Genomic DNA, 19,935 nt, shown 5'->3' on the forward strand with positions numbered 1-19,935 from the left:
TCCTTTTGAAATACAGGAGAGCTCCACTGAGTCACGTGCCACAAAAATGCAGCCTCCAGTTCTGACAGCTTGCCACCAATGTAAATAGCTCAGCAACACTGATGAATCAGGAAAACATCTTCCTACAGAAATCTTTATTTGAACTCACTAATTTTGTAAATTAAACTCATAATAAACTGATCATTTCATAGCATTTAAATAACCTATTTATTAAAAGTTTTATGTCCATTTATTCTGTGCTTTGTCTTTTAATAGAATTTTTAAATTTTCATCATACATTTTTAAGTTAATACATTTTTAAGTTAATTTTATATAACATATTAAAAAGTTTATTTTCTACTGCATTTTCATGATGGATATTATTGATTTGGAGAAGTGCTACAGGTTATATATTGTACTATGTTTTTACCTACCATTTTTATTTTTCTCCACTTAAGACTTTGGGGAATACAAACAAGAGGGGTGGAAGTTGTCCTCACATTTCTTTTTGTCTTCTTTCAGAATTACTGAAAATTCTTCTAAAATTTAGTCCTTACATATGCTCACTGTGGAATTTTCACAGAGGCCCTTGCCAAATTAAGAAGCTTTCACACATATTGGTAATCATGCTGTAGGTTTAGTTCAGCAGCACAGCGTCTGCCTGGCAAGCGCAAGGTCAAGTCTCAGTACCAAAAAAAATAGTTGTCATTTGGTAATTATGTCATTTACATCAATTTTTCTTGAATGTGAAAATATGTCTCGTATATATTATCTTTTCTCAATGTATGAGAATGTATGAGAAGATATAATCAAATATTAATATTCTCAGACTGGCGTTTTGGGGAGGGGGAGTGGAGACAGGGTTTTGGGATATAGTTCAGGCTGGTCTTGAACTCACTATGTAGCACAGGCTAACCTCAAACTCTCAGAAATCCCCTGCCTCAGCCTGCCAAGTACTGGGATTGCAGGCATGTGCCACCATGCCCAGCAAGACTGGTCATCTTAACAAGAAGTGCAATGCAAAAACATGTGAGAGCCACTAACAAAAAACAATAGGAAAAAACCTGTGTATTATGGCACACACTTGTAATCCCAACTATTTAGAATGATGAAGCAGGACGACTGGAATTTGAGGCCAACCTGAGCAATTTAGCAATACCCTGTCTCAAAAGGAGAAAGAAAACCCATCTGCCACTTTGAGTTCCTATTGTGAGGCTACCTTTGTCTAGATCTATATGATATTTCTAAACTAAAAATCATTCAACTTATCAGTATCTTGTCTCAAAAGGAGAAAAGCCATCTCCCATTCTGAGTTTTTAGTAAGAGGCCAGCTTTGTCTAGATGTATATGATATTTCTAAGCTAAAAATCATGCTTCTACCTCATGTTTAAGCATTTCTATTGAAAGAGTCTTTTTCTCCCCACCTTAAATTTGCCAACAACTTCACTCCTCATCAGTACTACACCCTAGTGAGGCCTCAAGTCACAGAATCCCTAGAGCACTGAGAAATACCCATGCTATGTGTAAAACAGATTAAAAACACTCTCAAATTCATGTATGCCACCAACACCATGTATGAGCCACCTAAAGAAAAACAATTAGACAGGCATTATGGCACATACCTGTAATCCCAACACTCTGGAAGGCTGAGGCCCTCTGAGCACAGCCTGTGCTCCTTAGCATTTAGTGAGACCTTGTCTCAAATTAAAAAATAAAGGAGTTAGGGATATAGCTCGGTGATAAAGCCCTGAGTTCAATCTCCCATACTGAATCTCAGACAGGATGGGAGGCAAACTAAACTATTTGATTATTATGATAAAAGATGTTAAGATTGTCACAAATGTTTGCAGGGGGCTCAACACTAGTATATATAATACATACACTGAAGATTTAACTTCAAAGTTTTAGAAAATGAAGTCATCTGCAGAGCACTGCAATACTTATATCTTGGCAGCAGTCCCAGGGCATGAAAGCACCAAGATTTCAAAAGACAAAGCAAGGCAACTAACAAAATTTTCCCAGTTCATTCTCCTCTAAATAGAATGCACTGCAAATTTCAGCAATAAAAGGTAATCTTTGTAAATATCACTCTATATATGTGTGTATATAATCATTTTGTACTTATCTATAGTTTCACAAATGACTAAATGTTCAAGATTTGAGTTCTTATTTCTTTCATGTTTCACAATCTATTACATCATGCAAGTAACATGACCTCATGTCTCTAAAGCTATAAAGGTTAAAAAAAAAAAAGCCAAACAATAAAGGTTTCCTTTGAAGTTTTAGTAAGTTAGATAAAAATTCTAGTGTAAGTGATCAAGAATTTTGGGTAATATTCATCACTTTACAAATGTTACTTTGTTTGTTATCAATGAATGTGGTTGCCCAGAGACATGCATCCAGGTCCTAAATTTATTCAGAAATGGGATAGGAAGCTGACAAAAATTGATGGGATTTTGAAATATACTATTATCAAAACTGAAAGCAAAATAAAGGAGTGCTCAATAACTAGGAATCATAATCTGTTATGGAAAGACTAAACATATTAATACAATCCAAAATGCAGCAATGTTCAGCAGAAACATAATGCTAGCTGTAATATGCAATATTAAGATTTCCAATAAGCACAGTAAAATGAAAAGTTAAAAATAAGTATTATTAAATAACATGCTTAATTTGAAATATAGCAAAAATAGTATTTTGATATGCAGCCAATATAAAAGTTATTAATGAAATGTTTTACATTTCCTCTTTTAGTGATGAGTCTTTAAGATCTGGTACACACTGCACAGCATATCTCATTTTAGACTATCTTCATTTCAGGTGATCAAATAACATGTAGCCAGTTGCTACCATACTGAACAGAGTAATTCTAAATTATCCATAATAAAAATTGTGTACAAAGCCACAGGATTGCACAGATGTTCTACATACTATATATATTCAGTTAATAATATTAAATAGATAAATAAAGTTAGTGAGGCAACACAAAATCCTGAAGCAACAAAAGTGGTATAGCATAAAAATATAAATGAAAAAATATCAGTCATTAAACAGAATTTGAATCTGTGCAGTTCTCTACATTAAGCATCCCTGGCCTGCTATGTTACTAGTGTAATTTTTAAATTATAGGAACAGAACTCTATGGACAAGCCTCTTGGAGTGGGAATACATACTGGATAATCTAGAATGATTCTGGACAGAGGAGCCAGTGAAATGTAATAATGTTTCACTAACCTTTAAGTGTCAATTTTCTATCAATGGGGAAAACTCAAATGATTCAATTCACTAGAACACACTACTGTTCACAAAACTGAAGCACAATAGCTGCCCCTAAAGCAGAAAATTCTGCAAGACCTGCAGCTCATCAAACAGCATACCCAGAACTTGATTTGCCAAAGAAAAGGAAGTGAAGAAATAGAAGGGGGAGGGGAGCATCTAACATACCCTTTCTGCCCTGTTATTTCTATTCTGCAGAATGGCAAGACCTTTGTGAGCAGGCAAAGAAGTTGAGAAGACAGAACTCAATCTCTGAGTCCAAGCTGCTTCACATTTTTCAAAAATTACTGCATGTTCAAACAATGGGATATTTGTCAAAGTACAACTTGATCACCAGAATTCATCTGTTTTTCATAACCATATTTGACCTAAACTGTGCTGAATAAACAAGGTACTTTGTGTTTCACAGTCTGGCAAATGTATCTCCCAACATCATTTTTAGACCACATTAAAACCTCTGGCCCCTAGACTATGGCCTTTTAGTAACTAAGTGCATTCAGATTAGCCCAAGGATTATGTCTGCTGGCTTCCCTGGTTACTTGAAATTCTCCTGTGCTAGCCTTGTACATCGATAAAATTATAGGCATGCACCACCAACACTGGCTGAAGACTTAATTGTTTTAGAGCAGTTTTAGGGTCACAGCAAATTTGAGAAGAAGGTATATTTACCACATGCTGCTTGAGACCATGTATGCCCACTACCAAATAATACTTTTTAATAAAAAAAACTTTGGAGAATACTTTAAGACCATATACCTATTTCATTACTTATCAAAATGTCCTCCCTGAGTTATCAATAAATCTGAATAAATGTTTATTCCAATGACTACAAAATGAAAAAACGTGAATGTCTGAAATTTTAGCCATCTGTAAAGGAGCAGATTAGCATACTACTCTCTTGTAGGTAACCATCATGAGCAGGGAGAAGCACCCAGCCCAGCCCTCTGTGTGTATGCCAGTCACCATCAGGATCTCCCACAGACAGCCAGCGTGAGTCAGGAAAACTAGCCAGCCAAAAGGCTGGAGCTTCAGTTCAGTGGCACAAGTGCCTGCCTGGAAAGCATGAGGTTGTAAGTTCGATCTCGGGTACCCCCCACCAAAAAATAAAAAATTAAAAGAAATTAAAAACTTGCCAGGCATGCATTGGAGAACCCAATAGTGTCTGGAGAAGTCCACCCTACACCCCACTGCCTCCTGGGGAATCTGGGTTAGAAGAAACCCAGGTACTTGACCCATCGCTCTACACTGTGGATGGTTAGCTAATGTGGGAAGTACCTGAGACCACACAACTTGCTTATCCTGAGGAACCCAGGAAAATGTCAAGACAAGGAGCAAAAGGCAATTTTTGTCCTCAAGCCCAAAGAGAACAAGTCCAGAAGAATGGACATGGAAGAAAGCAGAAATCTCACACCTGAAATTTCTGGGATGATGATAACTGAAGTAAAGAAACTACTTCATGAGGCTGTTAAAGAAATCGGGAAAGAAATAGTATCTCTGGTAAAAGTAGAAATGACAAACATAATAAAAGGCTTGCTGTGTATATCTAAAGAAGACACAGATTAAAGAGGAGCATAAGAGAATGAGGGAAACCTTGAATGAACAATATAGAGAACTGGAATGCATGCAACAGATTTGAAGAGATATCCAGGAAATTAAAAACTCCACTGAAAGGTGTCAAAGCCACTTGAAAGAAAGGGAAGCTAGAGTTTCACATCTTGAAGAAAAGATGGCAGCTAGCAATCACAAAAGGAAAGACCTCTTAAAAATAACAAAGAACCAGAAAATAACAATTCAACAGCTGCAAGACAATGCAAAGAAAAGTAATTTAAGAGTGATAGGTGTCAGCAAAAAAGGAGGAGTCAACACAAATGACATAAAGAGACTACTTACAAAGTAATAGCAGACAACTTTCCAAGCATGGGAAAAGGACCCGACACACAGAAAAGTGAAGCATATAGAACTCCAACTAGCCACACCAAAATAAATCTATCCCAGACATATAATAATCAAAACCCCAGAAATTCAGCACAAGAACACAATATTAAAGGTTGTAAGAAAAAAGAAACAGATGACGTACAAAGGAAAACCCACCAGAATCACAACATACTTCTCAACACAAAATTCAAGTCAAGAAGAGCTTGGAACGAAGTATTTCAAATCCTGAAAGAAAATAACTTTCAACCCAGATTGATATACCATGCAAAATTATCTTTCAGAATTAATGGAGAAATAAGATACTTCCATGACAAAGAACAACTGAAAGAATTCATGCCCAGGGCTGGGGATTTAGCTCAGTGGCGAAAGTGCCTGCCTTGCAAGTGCAAGATCCTGAGTTCAATCCCCAGTACTGCAAAAAAAAAAAAAAAAAAAAAAAAGAATTCATGCCCACCAAACAAACCCTACGAAGATTACTGAATAATATTCTAGAGAGAGATAAAAATGACCATGGTCCCAGGAACAGCAGCAAAGTGGGATCACTGATCAGGTCAGACAATTGAATGGAAGGGAAAAGGAGGTAGCTTAAAAACAATAAAAAAGTATAGCAGAGGTATATGTTGGCCATAACCATTAATGTAGATAGCCTCAATTCATCAATAAAAAGAAACACAAGCAGAATGGATCAGGAGACAGGATCCATCAATACATAGTATACAAGAAATGTATTAACTCAAAAGGAAATTCATACACTGAAAGTCAAAGAAGAGAAAACAATGCTCAATGCAACAGGGAACCAGAAAAAAAGCAGAGGTAGCTTGCCCATCAACTGCAGAACAGATATAAAGCATATGGCATCTTTATACAATGGAAAGCTACTCAACTATAAAGGATAATCACAAGGCTCTTGTAAGACAAATGGATGGAACTTGTAATCATGCTGTTCGGTAAAATGGTTCAGACTCACCTATGCAAACATCATGTTGTCTCCCTAGTACAAAAAACTGAAGGAGTTACTAGGATTCAGAATGTACAATAGATATTGTGAAAGTGAAAGGTGAGGGAACATCTAAAAAGGGAAGGTGGTAGCCACTATTAATTTACTGTTTGTTTTAAAGTCCTATATCATTTTCAATGCTTTGTTGCGATTGATTTTATTCTGCTTTGTTTGGTTTGATTTTATTATGTCTGACAGCATGGGCAGCTATTTTGAAGTTAACAAGATACATTATGGTAGTCACTGTTGCTTTCCTATATTCTTGTTTTGAAGTCCTGTATCACTTTCACTGTTTTGTTTGGATTGTTTCTATTTGTTCTGTTTTATTTGATTAAGTTTGATGGTATGGGTAGCTATTTTGAAGATAACAGGAGGCATAGTAGCCATTGATTTCCTACTATCTTGTTTTGAAATTCTGTATTACTTTCATTGCTTTGTTTTGATTGGCTTTATTCTGTTTTATTTTGCATTTGGAAAATAAATGCAAATTAAAAGCACACTGAGATCTCACTTTATCCCTGTAAGAATGACCATTACTAAACAGAAAAAAGGTAACAAAAGTCAGTGAGGATATAGAGAAGTAGGAAATGCTGCACACTGTTGGTGAGAATATAAATTAGAACATGTACTAGAGAAAAGAGTATGGAAGTTTCTCAAGAAACAGACATTAGAACTAACACATAATCTAGTAATTTCACTACTGGAATATATCTTTTTAAAAATGAAATCAGTATGTCAAGAGACATGTACTCCCACGATTCACTGCAGCACTTTTCAGAATACCAAAGTAGTGGAAACAAGTGAATGTCCATCAACTGATAAATGGAAATGTGGTACACACACAAAATGGAATGTTATTTCATCATTAAAAAAGAATAAAATTCTGTTATTTGCAACAATACAGATGGAACTGGAGATCATTATGCTAAGTAAAATAAATCAGGCACAGAATGATAATTTACATATGTGGAATACAGAAAATCAGCTCTTATAAAAGTTGACAATAGATTAGTGCTTACTAAAGACTGATGCAGTTAAAAAAGAAGGGATGAATGGGGTTAGTCTATACAAAACTGTAGTTAGGAATAAGAACTTCTGGTATGCTATTACATAGTAAGTGACTATAAAAACCATTATGTATAGTACTTGCCTTAGTCATTTCTTGTTGCTGGCACACAATACTGGACACCCAAACATAAAGGAGGAAAGGTTCATTCTGGTTCATGTTTCAGAAGTTTCAGCCAATCTTTGGCAGAGATTAACACTAAAAGCAGCATAGGAGAAGGGCCTAGGGGAAGGAAAGCTGTTCACACCATGGCAGCCAAAAAGAAAAGCGCAAATACAGAACCCATGGAGAGAGACATACCTATCCCCAGTGACCAGGCACTTCTAGTCATAGCACTGAGTCACCAGTACACTCCCTGCTGAACTCACCAGTAGATGATTCCAGTACTGAGTACAATGACCCCATGATCCATCTTCTAATAAATCTCCAGGGAGCACATCAGGCCTTTGGAAGATATTCTTGATATAAATCATAACTTTGGCTTGGGCCCCCAAAGTAATAATGAGCATCTCTTTATGTAAAATGCATTTATTCCATCTCTAAGAGTTGCAAAAGTCCTAACAGTTTCACCATTGCTGAAAATCTCAAGTCCAAAGTCTCCTCTAACACTCAAAGCAAACCCTTAGCTGAAAGACCCTATAAAAACCAAAAGAAAACTTAAACACTAACAACATACAAAGGAAAGGGCAAGCATTCCCCTTCCAAAGAAGAGGAAGAGGGGAAGAGAATGAAGTTAGACTAAAGCAAAGCCAAAATCCATCAGGGCACACATTAAATCCCATAGCTTCATGTCTAGTACCCAAGGCAAGTTGTACCAAGATATGAGCTTAAATGTGAGCTCCAAAGACCTTGCGTGGCCCTGTCCCCATAGCACTGACTGCAGCCCTGATAGTCCCTCTCTGGCTCTGCTCATTTCCTGTGGCCCTTCTCAGATGACCCACATTCACGGCTTTTCCAAGGCACTTTCAGTTTTCCTCTCGCAGCTTCACACTCCTAGGCCTTCCTTTCAGTTCTGGGTAGAAGCCTCCCTGACTCTGTAAGTGTTACAATCTTGCCAACTTGTAAACCTAGTAGGATGTGCATAATGCCTAAGTCTGCAGGCAATTTGAACAATAGCTGGACTGACTGACTAGGATCTGACTACAGGGACCTCCAAGTATCTGGATGACTTGAGTATTGTGAACAGAATCCCTAGGTGCCTTCTAGAGCAGGGTGTCCTGGGGCTCTCTTCTCAAGATAATGACTTTTACTTTTGTACACTTGAACCAGGGTAATAGAGACATACTCCCCCTCAGCAATCCAACCTTTGCCAGCCAGGTACAATCTTCTGAGAGCACACTCAGCTGCTGATTCCACGAGTAGCGTGTCTCCATGATCCAATTACATCCCACAATTTCCAGCTGTGAGCACATGAAGCCTCTGGTGGACATTTTGGATTTAAACCATAACAGTCCTATGTATTTCAAAAAGCTAAAATAATTCTAAATGCTTTCACAATAAAGAAATAATAAATATTTAAGAAGATAGATATGTCTAGCCTGATTTAAAAGTTACACAAAAATAAAACAAAATACAATACTATACTACTGCCTCTAGTCACACTCTACCACAAAATGCTATAGTTCTTTATAGTACTCACCATTATCTATAATTGTTTTTATGTGTATTTATTACTTGACAAATCACAAAAGTAACGCTCTTCTATCTTATTCAATCTGTTGCACCTTCATAAGCAATAAAGACTGTTACATGAAAAATATATTTTTATATAAATGTGTAAAAATAATAATGTTTAAATTATTATATTGGGTTCTTGTCACATGCAGTAAAATATAATCTAGATTTCTATAAAAGTCACCTATAATGATCATGCCACTTTTCATATTAAAAAAATGTTACTTATGCTGTATTTTCAAAGCAATTAGAAATCATTAACCTTACTAAATAATACTTTGCATCACAGAACACTATATTAACCCCAACCAACACAACTAAATCTTCTCTGTGTAGTTTACTTCATAGCCTTTTTATAAATCTGTACTAATTTTTTAAGTACTGCTTTCTTCAAGTATTTTACACACTCATTCACTGATTTATCCTGTAACTATTCACCTCCTTGTATGTGGTGAAAATAACAGAATTTCAAGATCTCCAGAACCTCTGATAAAAGTATCTAAGTTAGAAAAGTAAGATGGATTCCATCTGTATTCCCTAAGGAAATTCAGGGTATAGCAAGCCAGAGACCAGACTGGTCCTAAAACTACTATGTTTTGAGATTATCATTTGAGATATCAGAACCTAAAACAGTAAGGGAATCTATAATAGTCCCAAACTCAGCCTTCTCAAACTCTTGATATATATATATTATGTATGTTAAAAAACAAACTTTTCATTGTGTCTGCTATAATCAACCATAAGTATGAGTTTAAATTATGCCATTTACTTCTGACAAGATCATTTTTGTATATGCCATCTTACATAATTATCTGAATAACCAAATTCCCCTGTAAATCAAAAGGAAACTCCTTTTGTCTCATATGATTTTTTGTTATTTAAATCACAGTTAGCTATACCCTTCTTCATGATAATCAAAATGACTAGGACAATACAATGAACTAGGTATTCAGGAAGTAACATCATAGATAAGCTAAATAAAACTGAAATTTTTACATTTGGAATACAAATAAATAAATATCGCAGTTATAATCACAATAGTTTAAAGGAAAAATGTGAAATATACACAAGATGAAAATATGTGTCATCATATTAATGTTTTTGGTTGGATCATTGAACACAACTGTTTGCAGCCTCACTGTTTGAATGTCCACTTTGTATGCTTTGATACTGTGATTTGAGCAACTATCTCTAAGATGATAATATGTAATCTATTAACTGGTGATTTCTTACTGTTTTTTTTTTTTTTTTTTGTAGTTCTGTATTACTTGTACCCTTACACCACTTTGTTTTGTTTTGTTTTTTCTCTTTTTCCTTTTAAATAAAATTAAAGAAAATATGTGTCAGAGACCTGACTAGGTATCTGAAATTAGGGAGAGAGTTATAAATGTCAAATCTAAGTCACCAATAGAAGAAATCTAGTATAAGTTGAAAGAGTCATCAAAAGGAAGAAAGGAGAGAAATGTGTTTCAGAAAAGAACATCTTGGGGAGTCACATCACTGCAGAATGCACAGGGTATCTCTGGAAGGTCAATCTTGAAAAAGCAGGAAAAAAAGAGCAATTTAAATAAATAAATAAATTTTAAAAAGAAAACAGGAATTAGAAATGAGATGAGAAAGTGAAGCCACAGAAGGAATATTGAAGACTACCCAAACCATGTTAAGAAGTTTATTCTGAAGACAGTGAAAAACACTGTACACTTTTTAAATATAATCCTAAACAAGAATAAAACTGTAGTTAGGATTACTTGTTATTATATGAAAAATGAATTATTTCTTGTCTACTTTGTCATAGTCTGATAAAAGTCACCATGTTATTGTGGTGCCTAAAGCTGTTTAAATAAGATTATTGTTTAAAAACAAGCAAGCACACTTGACAAGTATGAGTATTCTAAACTAAGCATTTTGAAAAACAAAATGTAAGCACGTCTAACAATTTTTTTTAAACAACTCACTTTTATTTTCTTTAGTTTTTTTTTTAGCCTATTCTTTTATTCAAAGCCAAATGATATATATGCCCATGGGTAATAAGGTCACCAGGTTAAAAGAGCAATATGACAATTATAAGAAGTTAGATTACAGCTACTACAAACCAGGGCCCATTAGCCTATACTGCAAGAAAGTTATCACTATAAATGGCTTTTCCTGTGTCCTTATCAATGGAGTGCACAAAGTATCTCACCCTCAGCTTTTTCCCTATGATCTACTTAGTGTTTACGCCTATCTAACCCCACCAGGCACCAGTGGGACAGGGAAGCAGGAGACAATGAGATATGACAGAAGAGTGATGAGACTACCTGTTAAGTGGCAGAAATGGACTAGGAATAACCAAGTATTTCAGACCAAAAGTTTCCACATTAATAAATATCTCTAAAGAGAATACTTAAAATATGTTCTTACTGCTCAGAAGTACTCAAAGTCACCATAGAAACAAACCAGAAAGCTTCTAGCTCTTTTCGAACAGTGTAAGTTGGCTCTTCAAAGGCACAACTTGCACTTGTCTTAGATAGTGTAGGAAAGCAAATGAACATTTTTGGAGAGAAAAATAAAGTCCCTTTAAAACAATAGATATAAAAAAGAGAATTAAAGTCTAAATATCGGTTTCTGAAATATTAAAGTTACCTCAAATTCTTAAAAATAAAATTCCAAATATATAAACATCTGAAAACCAATGCTACCTTAAAAGATTTAAAAATATTGCCTACTCAAATTACTGTTCTTAGGCAAACCTTCCCATTAAAAAATTTGATTTTTTTCTTATTTTCCAAAGAAAAAATATTTTAAATAAAAATAGTAGAGTTAAAAAATTACTCAGGTGTTTTATACGTAAGTTTTTCTTTCACTAAAATATAGACATTTTGAGAATAGACAGCATCCTGACCATCTTTAGTATAGTTTTTTTTTCTTCAGATCTTCTCAGAATATATGTGAAGACACTAATATGTACCATAAAAAGCCCAAGACAAAAATACAGTACCATAGAGTTCCAATGACATTTGAGACATAGGAGTCCTTTCATTTTGTATTTTGTTCTGTTTTGTTTTTAAACAGATCAATTGATGATACTTGTGTTCCCTATACAAGCATCTCTAGAAATAACTTTAAGGAGATCTGGATCATTAAGCTATGTGCCTCTGGCAATGTTGGAGTTATATACTATAATAACCAATTTTTCATCACTAGCAAAATGTTTCTGTCAGTAACAATGTCTTGGGAAATATCAAATAAGAAAAATAATGTATTCACAGGCTCTAGCATCTAGAATTTTGCATATAGGCAATTCTATCTGTCTTAATTTTTAGCACAGGAATAGCAGATTATCTCATTTGTGTTTATGGCCAAACTGATATTTAATGTTTACTAAAATACCTATTAGAAAAATTGAATAATTAAATAATGGATTTTTAATAAAGTTACATACAATAAATATAAATCAATAGTTCTAATATATAAAAGAATCAAGGTTTACCTTTTTAAAAAAAAGACTTTAAAAAAGGCTGATGTACATCTTTTATTCATTTCACAATCAACTGTTTTAATACCAAGATGTAGCACAAATGTTCCACAATTTTTAAAGTATCCAATTTTGAAAAGTCAATATACTATCAAAAATGTAACCTAGCCTTCAGATTTGTTTTAAGTCTATGTTCCAATTATTACAGTTAAATGTACCTGGTAATTAAATAGCAGTAGTGTCTTCTGGTACAAATGCAAAAACATAATCCCTAAAAGCTTCATCTTGGTGTCAACAAAGAAACTAAATCTTAGCATGATTTAATGAGTGTATTCTCTACCTAATGAGGTATTTCTCCATATCTAACACATGGATAATTTACCTATTTAATGAAATGGAATTTTTGAAGCCCCTTGTAAAGCAAACTGTTACACACGATCCAATATATTACAAATACATGTGAATAAACAACATTTCTGTTATCACTATTCAAAAAAATTATAAAGCCTAACTCTGTAGATGCTTGAAAGGAACATTTCTTTAATTAAAAACTCCAGTGTCTTAGACTCTTCAATTATTTACTAAATGATTTAACATAATGGCAACTTCATTAGAAACTAATTGCATTTATAAACTCTCTTAATACCTCAGAAAACGTGTTGTTTAGAATTGCTTATATCTGTCCCTGTTTCTACTCTCTAAATCTTTTCCTTGTTATTATCTGTAGTTACATGCCCATGGTTTTTGTAGTTTCTCTCAGCTGCCAGTGGAAAGCATACCAGCAGAAATCCTTAGATTAAGAGTGGGAGAAACATGTTCCAGGAAGACTCCTGCTTACCCTATTCCACTCTATCCTCTTCTGTTGCAGTGGTTATAAAGGATTGTGAGGGAATGTGGGTAATTCTAACTGTGCTGCTGACTCACTTCTTCTAATAATAGTCAAGTATTTAGAAAGAGATTTTATTAAAAGCAAATAGGAGCAAATCACAGTGGTACATGACTATAATCTCAGTTATTTGGGAGTCTAAGGTAGAAGGATCTAAATTCAAGACACACCTGGCAATTTAGCAAGACCCTGTATCAAAATAAAAGGCCCCTGGTGATGTAGCTCAATGATACAGCACTTGCCTTAGCATGTGTAAGGCCATGGATGCAAAAACCCTAGTATGAGGGGAAAAAAACAACAAATAAGAAGTAAAATATTTTGACACATCAGAATTACTTGTGTTCAGGAAGATCAATTACTAACCAACAATTCTCACAGTTATTTCTAAAATCCCTGTTTTAAGTAAAAGAGTTCAGAATATAGAACCAATGGTTTAGTTATGGAGGCTAACTTATTCCAACAGAAAAACAAATCATCTGTTTGTGACACACGGTGACCACCTAAGGAATAAAAATCTCTGACACAGAAATAAGATTACTTTGAAATATCCTTTTACATTTAGAATTTTGGTAAAGCTGTCAAATCTAAGAAAAAGACAAGGTGGTGGGAAGCTGTCAGCTGGCTTCTGACAAGGAGATACTCTAATGGAATTGGGATAAGCTACTCTGGGCATGTCTGTAGCCAGTTTTCTCTACAGATGAGAGGTTATCACTGGGTCTAATGATAAGACCCAGAAAGATGGGGAAGATTTTGACATTCTAATCAAAATATGACATTTACATTTGTACATTTCTTCCAGGTAGAGGATTCACAGCTTTCATCAAATTCGCAGAGCCTCCTTCCCCCCAAACATAGAAATACTGCATATGTCAGAACCTTTGTAAAAATGAACTTACTGCACAACAACATTCTGTACTTCTGTATATATTAGAGTATTTTGCAGTCTCTTTTAGTGATTGCAGAAATAGCAGGTAAAACTGAGGTTATGAGTCATATAATACTAGGTGGTTGCTTTTTTTTTCAATACCTATATATCGCTATAATGCCAAATGACTAAAAATATCAGAAGTCCTTAAAGTAAATGAATTACAGTACAACACACTCCAGAAAAATATATAAATCAAAGGTCTATATTTTCTCAATGATTTTTGTTAAATCTAAGAATCTATTTGTTAATGAACACATGATGTAGATCACTGGAGGCAAAGATACCACAAGAAGAAAAATCGCAAATGAGACACACAAGTTGGAGTTTCATTGTATTTACAAGTTTGCTGTTCATTCTTCTTAATGATAACCAAGCTGCTTGTTAGGGCGTGTATATGGAAGAATGAGTTACTGAACCTGCAGAGTTAGAAAGATGTGTCAGTGCACACAAAAAGTGTAAAGTGCACACAAATCTTTGTCAAAACTGACCTGGGTTTGAGGCTTAGAGTCCAAAACAGATGACAGATAACAGTCAACAGTTTTTTTAAAAATCTGTAAGACAGACTGGTTTCTGTCTTTGTTAGACATATAGTCCATCCATATTTTTAACTAACATTACAGTAGGTACAAGAAGTTCAGATTATTATCATTTATCATTACCTTAACAGTAAAATTTTTATTTTCCCCTGTCTAAAAGTTTTTTCTTTAATGACTATGTTTTATATTCTGCCCCTCACCTGCCCATCACTAAAATGTATGAGGACTTAAACCATGTAAGATGTTTAAAACAATCTCATAAAATATACCTACCTTTATCCTGCACACTTCCATTGTATTATTATATCAAGAACCAAGTCTCAATTAACCACTATCTGACCCTTGTTCACTTTCTTCCCCCCCACCAAAGTTTGCCCTTCCTGCCAAAGTTCAGCACTTCCTAGAAAAGTCTCACTGCCTGTTTGATATTGTACTTCACTTTAGTCACCAAAGGAAGAATTTACAGGTGCTTGGCCCCATCTATAAGACCATGACCGAAATCTGACCTCCTGTTACAATACATGAACTCTTGCCCTACTGATAAGGCTGGCAGATATAAGTAGGATTTTTCAAATAATCCTTTGGGAATTTATAAGCAGCACAGCCATAAAAGGGGGGTGAATGGAAGGTCGGTTTCACTAAAAATAATAAATATTGCCATGTTTATTCAAAGTGTGCCTTGTTATCCTCAGGCCAAAAGTTCAGATAAACACTATTGTAAATGACAAAATATTAGAACTTTTTGTTACTTGGGTTATGATCCTTCTGCTGAACACCAATAGGATTGTTTTCCCTTGTATAAGTCCCTGCCCTAATATTGTATAACACTGCCTTACTAGAATTCTAGATTCATTTGCAGGTCAGAAGGAGGAAAATTAGCTCTCAAAAATCAAAAACAAATACCTATGGAGTACTATGTGTTACTAATACTAAACATTAAATGCTGGAGCTAAGAAAAATAAAATTAATAAACATACCTGCCCTAAAAGAGCTTACACTCTATTGAGGAAAAAAGACTACCTTTAGAATCAAAAACACTGACTCAAATATGCATTGAAGGGAGTTCACTGATCTCAACCTGCAACATCAGGAAAATTTGCTAGAGGACACTAATAAAAAATAAATAAGAACTAGTAAAATAAAAAGAAATGGGAATAGTAATTCAAATAGGACTACCACAAACAAATGATGAGAGACATAAAATAACATGGTATACTAAAAAGAACGAAGCATTTCTGTATATAAAAGCAAGGGGATAGGCAGCAGAATCTATGGAATGATTTTCTGTTTCTATGTACAATATTTTCTTCTATAGTTCTTTTTTTTACTCTATACATGACCAATTAGAGAATTTTAAGCAGATAACATTCATATTAGATTTATATGCTAAATTATTATGACTACAGTGAAAACTGAGTGAAAGGTTCAAGGCTTAAAGTAGATCAGTTAAGGGAGATTTTTCAATAATTTACATGGAAATCTCAACTAGGAAAATAGTTTTAGGAAAGAAGTTTTAGGAATGAAGAGATGGAATTGAACTATATTTAGAAAGCAACATTTGCAAGAATTGGAGGTTTGAACATAGAAAAAGAAAAAACAAGAATTTAGATTTCTACCTGGTGACTACATACTGATATTACCTGGGACCACTGCAAATGCAAGAGAAGCAGACTAAGCAGGAGTGGGGTAATAATAGTGAGTACTTTTTGAAACATACAGATAAACTAAGTTGTTCTCACCTATGGAATTTAAAATGTTAGGTTTAATAGATGATTTTTAAGTTTGTTCATTTGTAGTAGGAAGGTGCTGGGAGTTAAACCAAGGGCCTTATAAGACCACCTAACTTCAGATGACCACATTATACAAGTTTGAAACTCAAGGGAAAGTTGAAAAATGAAAATATAAATTTGGAAGTTAGCACTTCAACTCATGAGAATGAATGTATCTTTTAAAAAGAAAAGAAACAAGAGAAATATGACAAGAGTAGAATCCTACGACACTGTGAAACACAGAGCAGAAGCAGTGTCCACAAAGACCAAACCAGGCAAAGGGCAAACACGCTGTAAAAGACAACAGGCTCAAGAGTTAAAGGTGAAAATAATCAACAAAGTAAAAGGCAGGAGATCTGTCTGATAAAAGATACAGATTCAGGGCAGGATAAGTGGTTAGTAAATTGATAAAAAAAAAAGTGCAGAAATAGAGACAAGTATTGAAATAGGAAAAAAATGAGAGAGAGAGAGAGAGAGAGAGAGAGAGAGAGAGAGAGAAGGGGGGCTTATTTTCTTTTCAGTCCTCATTTCTCTACTCTTAAATCCTCTTTTCCTTTTTTCTTTATTTCCTTTGGAGACTAAGAATTAAAACCAGGGCCTTGTTACTGACTTACATCCATGCCTCTTACTTTTCATTTTGAGAAGGTCCTGCTATGCCACTAAATTGCCTTGGTTGAATTTGAATTTCTGATTCTTCTGACTCAGCCTTCTGAAGGCTGAGAAGACAGGTCTGTGCCACCACGCTTGGTTCTAATCCTCTTTTCTTTTTTTTATTTTTTTGTCTTTTTCTTTTTTATCGGTACTGGGGATCGAACTCACGACTGCCTGCTTGCAAGGCAGGCGCTTATGCCGCTAAGCTAAATCCCCAGACCCTAATCCTCTTTTCTTAGAAAGTATTTTTTCTAGGTTTATTGTCAGCTATATTAGTTAACTAAGAAAAACTTTAAACTTATATTAAGTAATCTATTTTCAAGGTCTTTCTTGTTAATACTAAGAGGAGATATCCTTTACCATAATAGAATAATAAAAATTAGTGACTTGGGAATGGAGAAACAAGTAAAACAAACTTAAAAATTATAGTCTTCAAAATGCCATTAAGTCACACTGATATTTATACTGTGGCTCTTGCTTTAGCAAAATAAGTGAGTTTTTATTCAAAATTTTTATAAATCTGAAACAGCAATCTCTAAAATATAAACATATACTATATTCCACCCAAAATAAAGCTGAACTACTACTATTAACCACACCTTTTGAAACTAGGAAATACTGCGAATGGGGGAAGAGACCTGTTTCTGCTGCATAAACAATGCCTTCAAATTATTACAGAAAATCATTATGAGTATTAAATATTTCAATATTACAGAACATTAATGTATAGAATTTTTAATGGAAAATTTCAGGTCCTCCTCTTTTTCTATAGCTTTATCATTTCTAAAAAAATTACTCATACAATAGCTTCTATATTTGAGAATATATATGTATTGTATTTTGTCATTGGACAATTAAGAATGTGCAAATTTTCTCAAGTGTAAAATTTGTACATTGATGACAGACTAGAACTCCTATGTATATGTCTCTACTTCATGCCATATAATTTTTAAAATACCAAGACTGTGTCTAATCATCAGAGATAATGTTACACAGCAGATAGCAAGCATTTTAAATGACTATCATTTGCCAAGGCTGAATTAGGCATTATTCTTTCAATCTCTGTATCTGCACTAAGTAGGTCATTACTATACCATCTTATATATGAGCAAGCTAGGGCAGCCTAACACCATATAGCTAGTAAATATGCAATTAAATTACTTTACTACTCTTAGGAATCACTATCAGAATTCTCACTAGGGATAAATTTGTTGCATTTTTATAGCATAAAATTTTAATAAAGGTAATAAAATAGTATACACATAGCGATGAGATATAGGGTATCACAGTCATTCCATGAATATAACCTCTCCTGGTACACTGTAATCATTTTAAAGCATAAATTCTTAAGTTAATTGCATATTTTTGACTTTCAAAATCTACTTCATGCAAAAAGAAATTGAGTATTTATTAAAAATGTAAATAAATAGTAAGATTTGACTCAGCAAAATGTGAGTGGTAAAATATGAAATAAAGTATAAAGAGAATACTGTGTGACCATGTTAACAGAGAAGAACTTAATCATAACTCAAGCAATACGAACTTGAAAAGTGATAGATATGATTAAATCAAAATTAAGAAGTTCAGTCATGAAAAGATACTGTAATATCTATTCTTCCAGGTTGTCACAAAGTCCTAAACTGTCCCTATCAATAATACATAAATAATTTTTAAGATATTTTCCAGCAAAAATAAAAAAGACAAGAAGCTCAACACAAAACATAAAGGGTTAAAAATAGGCATTAAATTTCCATAAGGAAAAATAAAATTTTTATCAGAAGTCAGAGAAATAAAAATTTAGACAGAGATTTTATTCAATATACATCGGGTAACCAGAAATTAGAAATTACTGCACCAATTCTTATAAATTATGATGCAACAAATCTACTCTTTGGTACAGAAAACATATAAACTCACAGAAGTTCATAAGGGAGCACTATTTTTTGTTAGATTCAATTTAATAAAATACAGCAAATACAAACCATTAATTAACTATCACACTTTAGTGGGAGGAAATGAGTCAGATACACAAGCTACAATAAGGATAGATATTTACAATAGAGCTATCTGAGAGTGGTGGCATATTCTTATAATCCACGCACTGGGAGGATAAGGCAGGAAGAATGAAAATGTGAACCTAGCCTAGGCAATGTAGCACCTTAGCAGACCCTTAACTCTGTAAATAAAATTGAAAACAATTGCGTTATTTTAAACACCTTTTATAATTCAGTCTTCACCTGGTTTCATCTTCATATAAACAATGATAGATGGAGAGACAAAAACACAGAGATAGAGACAGAGACAGAGACAGAGACAGAGACAGGAGAGAAGTGAGAGTAGTAGGAGGCAAAGTAGTAAGAAGAAACAACAGGAAAAGGAAGAAAGAAGAAACTGGTAGGTTTTTCTTTAAAAATAAAGATAACTACAAAATTTTTTAGGCAATTAAAAGTCTACAGATAGTGTCCCAGAATTCTAGAGTAAAGACTAAGTGACACTGTGTTAAATATATGGAGGAAGAAATTTGGCAATAAGACATTCCTGAAAATATGTTTTAAAAACACCCTACTTAAGTTTCACTGAACTTTGCTACAAACAATATCAAATATGGGATTCTTTTGTACTATAGTTTAAATTTTTAAAATTCACTTGTGTCTGCATGTACATTCATTATCAAGATGCAGAAAAGGTCATTTTTTTTCTTTGTTTGTTTTTTGTGGTTTTGAGGAGAGGGCAAAGGGTGTACCAGGAATCAAACCCAGGGCCTCACACTTGCCAAGCAGG

The 19,935-nt window shown here is 34.1% G+C and overlaps 1 protein-coding gene across 2 annotated transcripts in view; it reads right to left on the minus strand.

The window, feature by feature from the left end:
* Exoc6b (exocyst complex component 6B) overlaps positions 1-19,935 on the minus strand; it is a 541,291-nt gene that overhangs the window by 291,540 nt on the left and 229,816 nt on the right. The window lies entirely within an intron of this gene.

This window comes from Cavia porcellus, unplaced genomic scaffold, assembly GCF_034190915.1.
Source record: "Cavia porcellus strain 051 isolate PalLab524CR breed Dunkin Hartley unplaced genomic scaffold, mCavPor4.1 scaffold_18, whole genome shotgun sequence".
NCBI lineage: Eukaryota > Metazoa > Chordata > Mammalia > Rodentia > Caviidae > Cavia > Cavia porcellus.